We start from the raw sequence: 8914 nt of genomic DNA, 5'->3' as shown, positions 1-8914 counted from the left end.
TCCGAGCCACAAGCGTTGCCATGTAGTTAGACACGGGGGCCTGGGAGGCAGGACGTCGGGGGGCTATTCCCTTTCTTGGGTGGGAGAGTCATAGAGGTTAAAGAGGAGGGCATGAGTCCGAATTTCCGTGTACTGCTCCAGTCTGTGATTTAGTGGTTAGAGCTGGGGACCGGGAGGCGAGACTCTCGGGTTCTATTCCCAGCTCCAGGACAGCCTAGTGCTCAGAGCAGGGAGAACCAAGTGAACAAATGCACCAGCTCTCTTCCCCCCTCTCTGCAAGGAAGTGTGGTTGAGTGGTGAGAACATAGCCGGGGAAGCAGAACGCCTGGGTTCTCATTGCTGGCTTGGTGTGTGACGTTAGCAAGCAGCTGCCTCTCTGGAAAACAAACGCTCCCCCCCTTGCAGGGGTGCTGTGAGACTTCATCGAGGCATGTGTGGAAAGGGCTTGGCAATGGTGTACAGGCCCAGAGCTACCCAGCTGCAGCGAGAGATGGGGACGAGGCAAACTTCTTTCAGAACTAGTCAGTTGATTTTTTCTGTCAACAAAGAGTCCCAGACTGCTGGCGGGTTGATTACTAGCCACAGTACCTGGGCACTGAGAGAGCAAGGTCCTTGCACAGGGATGCAGCTGTGAATCTGTGCCAAGCGTGCACCAGAAACTGAATCGGGGCTTTAACGCTGAGTATCCCAAGTGAAGCCTGTCTGCACTAGATTGAGGGGCAAGGGGGAATTTCTGCTGGCCTGGAACATGGGGAAGAACCGTACTGGATTTCTGTGCCCACCTGGAACGGGCTCCGGGCACGGCCACGGGAGAAGAACCGGTGCTGGATTTCTGTGCCCACCTGGAACGGGCTCTGGGCACGGCCGCAGGGGAAGAACCGGTACTGGCTTCCTGTGCCCACCTGGAACAGACTCTGGGCACGGCCGCGGGGAAAGAACCGGTGCTGGATTTCTGTGTCCACCTGGAATGGGCTCTGGGCACGGCCACGGGGGAAGAACCAGTAGTGGATTTCTGGGCTGTTTGGAGTGATCTCTAGGTGTAACCCGTGGCATTCGAGTGGCTGCCAAATGCATTAGCAATGATGAGGCCTTTAAAGCAGAGCCCCATGCCACCCGCCCCACTGCTGGCACAGGAGCAGCCGCAGTATGATGCAGAGTAAACAAGCCGAGTCTGCTGATTTGCTCTGAGCACGCTGGGCCATGTGGGCAGATGTGCTCTAACTGTACCCACCACATTCCAGTCGGGAAATGGCCTCGGCAGGCCCCACGTGAGGAGCCATGTGAGAGGCAGTTCTCGGCGGTGGGAAGCACGGCTCTGCTAGCCTTTCCTGGCCCTGGGGTGGGCTCCAGGCACCAGGGCGGGTACGACACCCATCACAGGGTCAGGAGGGAGGGGACAGGGATGCTGCCCCTCTGCACCACAGGGAAAGGGAGTGACAAACCCTGACTATGTTCTCACACACACAGGCTCTAACACACATGTACACTCACTCCATGAAATGAGCCCAGACTGGACCAAGAGATCTGAACATTCCCAAGACGCAGGGAAGCCCGGCTTGAATTCTGATCTGATCCGGGCTCGGCTCTTCGCAGCAGGGCTTGTTTCTAACTCAGATCCCCAGGATGGGAGAGCCTGGGGACCGGGCCGGCTCCATCTTCGCTATTTCCTTGCTGGCGGAGAGGCCCTAGCGCCCAAGTGCCCCCGTGGGCGGCTCGGAAGCATTGGCCACGCTGCTCTCCTTCGGTAATTTATTTTGTCGTTTCCTGGAGCTGTTCTAAGTGCTCGTTTGGCAGGGGATTCTCTGCCAGGGCTCAGCCTTTGCAGTCACAGAGGGATGGGCAGAACCAGGGAATGGGACGCAGCAAATTCCTCACGGGCGCAGGCGAGCGTAACATCACAGGCCAAGTCAGTTCTAACTTTGCCTTGACACGGGCCGGTGTTCTCCAGGGCCCAACCTGTCCTGCACCACAGCAGACGGTGGCTGACGTACAGATGCAGGAGCCAGGATGCCTGGGTTCTCCTGGCCTTGCACAAATCACATAGGCTGATCATTTTCAAAAGCGGCCACTGAGTCGGGAGGAGGGGGCTCAAATTTTGAGGGAGTCCAGCCTTAGACACCTCGGGACTGATCTTCCCGAGCGCCCCATAGCCACAGATCCGAGCTCTTCTGAACGATCAGGCTCTTCTGAAGCATCTCAGTTTGGCCACCCAGAGGCAGTGGAAAATCTCAGCCAAGCTCAGAGGCATAAGCCAGGCTGGGCACTGGGCATTCACAGCAGCCCAGCGGCATCGGGACCTAAATCTCCTGCCTAGACAAAGCCTGAGATCGGAGCAGGTAGCGAGCGAGCATCAGGATTTCAGAGCAGGAGAGGAAGGCGGCTTTTTCCCAGGGACCGGGTGTGTGAGAAGAGGGACTGCTTCACAGGACAATCTAGGGATGGCTGGCTAAGCTCTGCAGTGCAACAGGGAGGCGATTATGCAGCGGGCATGTACGGATGATAACACAGAGCAAGGGGAAGCCTATTAGATGCCGGCTGGAAGAATGCGGCTTTTGTCTCCCGGCTTATCTGGCTTTGAACCTCTCCAGGAAACGGGGAACTTTGCTGCTTCTGGATGCTAATGAGAGGTTAAAAATAAGATTGGAGCCAGGCGGCCATGTTGGCGTTTCTATCCAGCGGGGAGGGAGGGGAGAGGCCGGGCCGCGCCTCTGACAAAGGGGGCTTTATAGCGTGCGCGTGGGGGGGAAGGGGGCTGGAATCCAGGGAAGGCCGGATGGCTGCGATGGTGCGGGTAGAAAGGATCCTTCTAGGCATGCAGGGTGGGCACCAGCAGCTGTGAAGATGCCTCCTGCCCTGAACCTAACACCTCCCCTCCCCCCGCAGGATGCAGCAGCGCCACATTCGGCTTTTCCTCCTTCCTTGGTGAGCAACACAGTTGTTCCTTGTCTTCAGGCATCAGCGAGGGCTGGGCATGGTCATGGGCACACAGGTGTGCGCTCACAAGTGCCCGCGTGGCATTCGAGGACAGCTGTTGGGAGGCTCCCGGGGCTTGGGGCAGTGGAGCCTTCCCACCGCCGCCTCCAGCCCCTAAGCATCACCTCCCCAGCAGGCCAGGTCTCCAAGCACCTGCCCACACAAGCATAAGAACTTGTGGCCCACTGGGGCTAGGACCATTTATACCAGCTGAAGATCTGCCCTTCTCGTACTATGCCAAGGAGGCCGGACGCTCGCCCTACCAGAGTCACGGCAGCCCGCCTCTTCCAGCCACCTTTGAGCCTCCGTTGCTCTAGCTTTGGGTTCAGAACTGCCGCCCATCACCGGGGTATCTGGTCACATTCCACATTGCTAATAGCCATGCCCCTATGGGGCTAGGTGGATGCTTGCTTTTGGGGTGCTGCCTGGGCTAGGGTGCTTTGCGGGTGGGGCGAGGCAGCAAAGCTGTCTGGGAAGGGAAGATTTTACAGCCTTTCTGAAAGCCGGCCGGCCACCACCCGCCTCCCTTCCAGAGGCTGATGAGACAACTTCATCCTCTGCTCCCCCGGGCTGCAGGATGGGCCCCAGGACTGCGCCCGCCTGGGAGGTTCATGACTGGCGATGCGCTCTCCAGCGTGCTGGGATCCCAGCCCCCACTGGGGATAAGAACAGTTCCAGGGTCCTGGCTGGCCCAGTCAACGACAGCTTGCAAAGCCTCGTGGGGCTGAGCTGGGCGAAGCAAAGTGCTATTAGCTCCGACACACGCTGCTTGCTATTAGTTACTGACTACAGGGTCGATCGTATGCTCCTTGGGGCAGGGAGTGTCTTTTTGCTCTGTTTGTACAGCACCTAGCACAACAGGGTGGTTCACAAGGAGGGCTCCGGTGTGGTACCACAACACAAACAGTAAATAAGAAGAATGCAGGGATTGTAGGCTTACCCAGGTGGGAGACAGTCCCCACTGGCTAGTCCACTCATGGCACCGGTAGCCTCAGCGCATCGGCTCTCAGCGGTTTACCCCAGCCGTCCAGGCGCACTCCAGAGTCAGGAGATGGCGGTAGCTACATTGCAAAGGTGCCCTGTACAGGAGGTTGGTTTGTTATTAAATTGGGCATGGGCCCTATCTCCTCTGGCTTCACCAGGGCGGATAAAGGAAGGCTGGGGGATGGGGATCTTTGTTTCTGCTTGTTTCTTACTTTAGGACCATCGGCTAAGTGCCCCAGAGCGGGGGTAGGGGGCCCCTCCCTCCCTGTCACGGAGTGGCTGTGACTCTTTAACAGCAACAGCTTTTCTCCAAAATGTCCATTAGGCATCGGAGTCGAGGGAGCCTGGCAGAAAATCCCTTCCCCTGCTCAACAGCTCAGCCTTCAGTCCCTCGTGACATCCCCATTCCCAACTGGCCACAGAGCTGCCTAGTCCAGGAGCGCTCTGGCCAGATACGTACAGAGTTACCAGAGAGGCAGCGCCAGCGGGTGGGGCTGAAGAGACGTATCGCCATTCCTGGCTCTCGTGGCTTGCCAACGGCTTCCTCGGGGCTGCGCTTTGCACCCACGCAGGCCAGCTTCCCAGCTCGACAAGGGCAGAATTCCTTGTGGGGAAAAAAACCCTTATCTTGCAGCTGGCAGGGGGGAGGGGGGAAAAAGCCCACTCAGGGCTATTTGTTGACATGATAAAGCAGCCAAAAATAGGGGCACAGGGTGAATCCTCCCTGCCCCCCCCTCGTCTTTGCTCTGCCACAGCCCCAGAAGTGAAGGGACCCCAAATCCTACAGGAAGGTGGCACCGATATTGCAGCAGCCCCGTGCCCCGGCACGGCCTGCTACATGCATCGCTGCCTTCAAGAGGGCAGCAGGCCACGAGGCAGGGGCAATACCCTGGTGCAGGGAGACCCCTTAGCAGCCATTGCAGAGGAGGGTGTGGGCACGGGGAGGCAGGGCCAGGGCAGAGCTGTGCCTGGCCATGGGCCAGCCAGCATGGGTGGAACTTAGGGCTGCCCTCATCTGGGCCAGGGGTGACACTGGGTCCTAAAGACCCTGAACTGGGACGGCACCCACCCTTGCTAAGTGGCAGGAGCAAATCTGCCCTTGTCTGCTGGGTGCCTAGCCCGGCCCTATACGCCAGCTGGCAGAGCCTTTCTCCCCTCCCTCTGCCCCCTACCACCTTTGTCCGCTCTCCAACACACACGCAGCAGGCTGGGGGTGGGGTGGGGGTGAGGGGGGAATCCCAGCTCCAGCCTCACACTCGGAGCAGCAAATAAAATCCCAGGCTACAAAGTTCACAGCCTGGGAGACACTGTCTGGCAGGTCCATCAATGAGGCCCTTTGTTCTCACAGACAATACCAGGCCAAGGGGGCTACAGCCTCAGCAGGGAGAAGGAAGCTGAGATCCAGGCTGCCATCCAGGCTCTCCCCCTTCACTGCAGAAGGCAGCAGTGGGGCCTAGTGGTTAGAGCAAAGGTCTGGGTGCCAGGAGGGGCCTGGGTTCCAGGCCCGCTCCCTCACTGAATCCAATTTGTGCCTCGGTCGACCCAACCTGAAGCAGCGGGAGGATTCAACTAGCAACCAGAGGCTGGCTCCTCAGCTTGTGTACGTGGGCGGCGGGAGTGGCACCAGCCCATGGATGCTCCCCGCACTCAGAGTGCTGGGTGCCCCCACTACAATCCCTCTGCCAGGTCTGGGCTTGGCCCCTGCGCTCTAAAGGCCCCGCTCCCAGACAGTGCCTCACAAGCCTTTCCTAGAGCAGGTCGTCTCCCATATTTAGCAAGGGCGGGGGACGGGGAGGGGGGTTCATGACTCCTGGATGGTGTCCAGGTTGAGAACCCTCTACTCTAAATCACGGGAGAGGGGGGCCAGTTTCCTACCAACTCTGCTGCAGCCCTGCTTTGTTTCAGCAGGGCATCAAGGCGGGTGCACCTTGCAACAGTCAGTCATTCACCAGAGCTGCGGCAACAACACAGAGAGGTGCAAAGTGCCCTCGTCGCCCCCTGCTGGCCCCAGAGAGCTCCAGCCCCAAGATCCCCCAGCAGCCCCCTGCCCGTGGGCCGGAGGGAAGCCAAACGAACAGCAGGCAGCAGAGCCCCCTCACACCAACTTCTCTGCTGCATTTGGCGACTCAAAGCCTCGTTAATAAACCACTTCTGCTGGGACAGCCACGGGCTCGAGGGAGCTGCCAGGCGCTCACCTGCTCCGCTGCTGGGCTAACACAGCCACCCTGCCCAGGGGCCAGGCCATAAAATAGCATCCACAGCTGCCTCCGTTAGCACAGAGGGGCAGGGGGGTGCCCTGGACAGCCAGGGCCTGTCTCCCACAGGCTAGGCACCCCCAAGGGGGAGATCTTGTCTGCACTTCAGCGTAACAAGAGCTGTGGGGCAGGAGTTGATGCTCTCTTCTGGGTCTGTACAGCACCTAGCGCGGCGGGGCCAGGGGCCGTGGCTGGCTCTTTGCACACCTACAGGCTGGCCAGCGCTTTCAACCAGAAGCCAAATACAGAACAGCAACAGTCTGCACCTTCCATGGCCGGCACTGCTCTGGTGCCAGTGGCCCTCAGTTCTATTCCTGGCTCTGCCAGGGGCCTGACTGCCCCAGCCAGACCAGATCCTTTCATCCTCCTCTGTGCCTTGGACTCCGCAGCTGTGCCCCAGGGCCAGCAATGCTGCCCTGCTTGGAGAGCTGGGTGTTGCAAGCTCCTCTCCACCACAGCCTGGGTCAGTGGCCCAGGCGTCCCCGGGCGTTGGGTTTGGCCAGCACAGACTCCACGAGGCTAAGCCGGGAAGGGGGGAGGCGGGGGTGCGTGATGAGCGCCTTAGCCTCACCAGCTTCCCCGAGCCCCCCTCCTCTCCAGCTCCTGGCAGCTGCTGGCGAGCCAGGATTCTTCTCCGAGCGCTCACCCCATTCTGTCGCTCTCCGGGCTTTGATCTGCCAAACGCCGCCGAGGCGTTCAGAGACGGGTTCTGACGGGGGCGGTGGGGGTGGGGAACAGCTCGGTGCTAAACCGGAGCAGGACCAAGGAGCAGAGCCAGCGCCTGGGGCTCTGAGGGCAGCATGGGCCCAGACCCAGGGGCGCTGTCGAGGCAGGGGCGAGAGCGAACTCCTAGCGGAGGCTCTCACTTCTGGCTGCAGCAGGAGCAGCTGCCCTTAGGCAGGAGGAGGGTCAGGGCAGCCAGAGGGGGAGGTAGAGCTCTGGCGTCCTGGCCCCCCCCACAGGGGCCACACTAGGGGCAAAGCAGGCTGCCAGGGGCCCGGCTGGTTTGGCAGTTAGCTTGCGGCTGGGATTTCCCACCTCCCACAGAAAGCCCATGGGATGCCGGCCCCTGCCCCCTTTCAAAAATCCCAGGTCGAGTTTCTTCAAAAGCAGAACAGGCTCCATCCCGGCCTCTCTCCCTCAGGGCCCAACTCCCCTGGGGTGACTTCACTGCAGCCCAGACACCCCCATGGGCTCCAGCACCCAGCTCAGAACCCAGAACCATCCCTGCCAGGCTCCGAGGGCTCGCCTGCCTGCTGGGCTCCAAGCAGCTGCTCTTGCCCACGGCTCCTCTCAGCGGAGCAGGTAGGGTGACCAGACAGCAAATGTGAAAAATCAGGAGAGGCTGGGGGGTAATAGGAGCCTATATAAGAAAAAGACCCAAAAATCGGGACTGTCCCTATAAAATCGGGACATCTGGGCACCCTAGGAGCAGGCGAGGAGGCCGCGTGCACCTTCCGTTGCAATGAGGCTACCAAGCATTCAGGGCTCCCCTCTTGGCACATCCCTGGGGGCCGCAGGCCGGCCTCAGCATTGCTCCCACAGGACGGATGCCACAGGCACCATGGCACTTTGCTGGTTGGACATGAGGACCGGTCTGGAGACACCTTCTCGCTCTCCTGCGACAGCCCTACGCCGGCCACCAGCCGCCCCTCAACCATGTCCTCAGCAGCACTCAGCCAGGAAATTGCTCCACCAGTAGCTACCGTTGTGTCCCACAGCTCAATTGCTTTGGGGTGGGAGGACATATGGGGGGCATTGCACCGAGATGGGAAAACCACACACACCAAAGCCAGCCGCTGAGCAGGCCCTGTCAGGATTTCGGCATGCACCACGGGGCTAGGATTCCCCTCTCCATCCTCACATCCCCAGCAGGGACCCCATTCCAGTCCCCACTCAGCCCTCAACTCCTACAGGGACCCGGGTCTCCCTCGGCCAGGGAATCTCCCCTCCCTCTGAGCCACACAGCCCATGAGCCAGGCGCCAGCCAATGCTGCCAGGAGTTAAGTTCTTGGTGGAAGCCCTTGGGCCCTGTTCTCCATGCACCAGGTGACAGCACACAAGCCTAGTTTGACTTCTAGATTGGGGGGGCAGCTTCAGCTAGGCCAAGGGGGCTGCGCAGGGAGGCAAATTCCACACCTGCCCAAGGGCTTGCAGTTTTGAGGGGGGCTCACTCCCTCTGAGCCCCCGCTCTCCCCACAACCATCCATGCATGGCTCCCCAGCAGCCCCCTTCCCAGCAGCTGTTCAGCTGAGCAACAGGATGCAAAGCTCCCCCCTGCAACAGCTGTTTCTTTTCCTACCCCTCTGCCAGCCCAAATTCACGCATGTCAAGCCTGGCAAGGCCTCGCCGGCTCACAGCTGATGCACAAACGCTACCGGCAGTTGCAGAGATAGGACACAAGCTGGCGCACCAGGCCCGGCGGAGAATCCCACCCCCACTTCCATGCTGTGCCCAGCCTCAGAAGTGGCCAGAGATTGATCCAGCCCCCTTGTCAGCCGCACACAGGGGCATGGACGCTGTGATGTGTTTTCTGAAGCAGGTAAGTGGCTGAAGTGATGCCCAGGGAGCTGGGGTGGCAGAGGAGGGCGTATGATTTCCATTTAGCAACAAGAATTCACATCCATCCCAAGCAGCAATCAGAGCTTCCCCCATCCCTGGCTGAAACAAGCAAAGGTCAGCTAAGGAAGAATCTGACCATG

Source organism: Mauremys reevesii, linkage group 27 (genome assembly GCF_016161935.1).
Source record: "Mauremys reevesii isolate NIE-2019 linkage group 27, ASM1616193v1, whole genome shotgun sequence".
Taxonomy (NCBI): domain Eukaryota; kingdom Metazoa; phylum Chordata; order Testudines; family Geoemydidae; genus Mauremys; species Mauremys reevesii.
Note: the sequence above shows the minus strand (reverse complement) of the source record.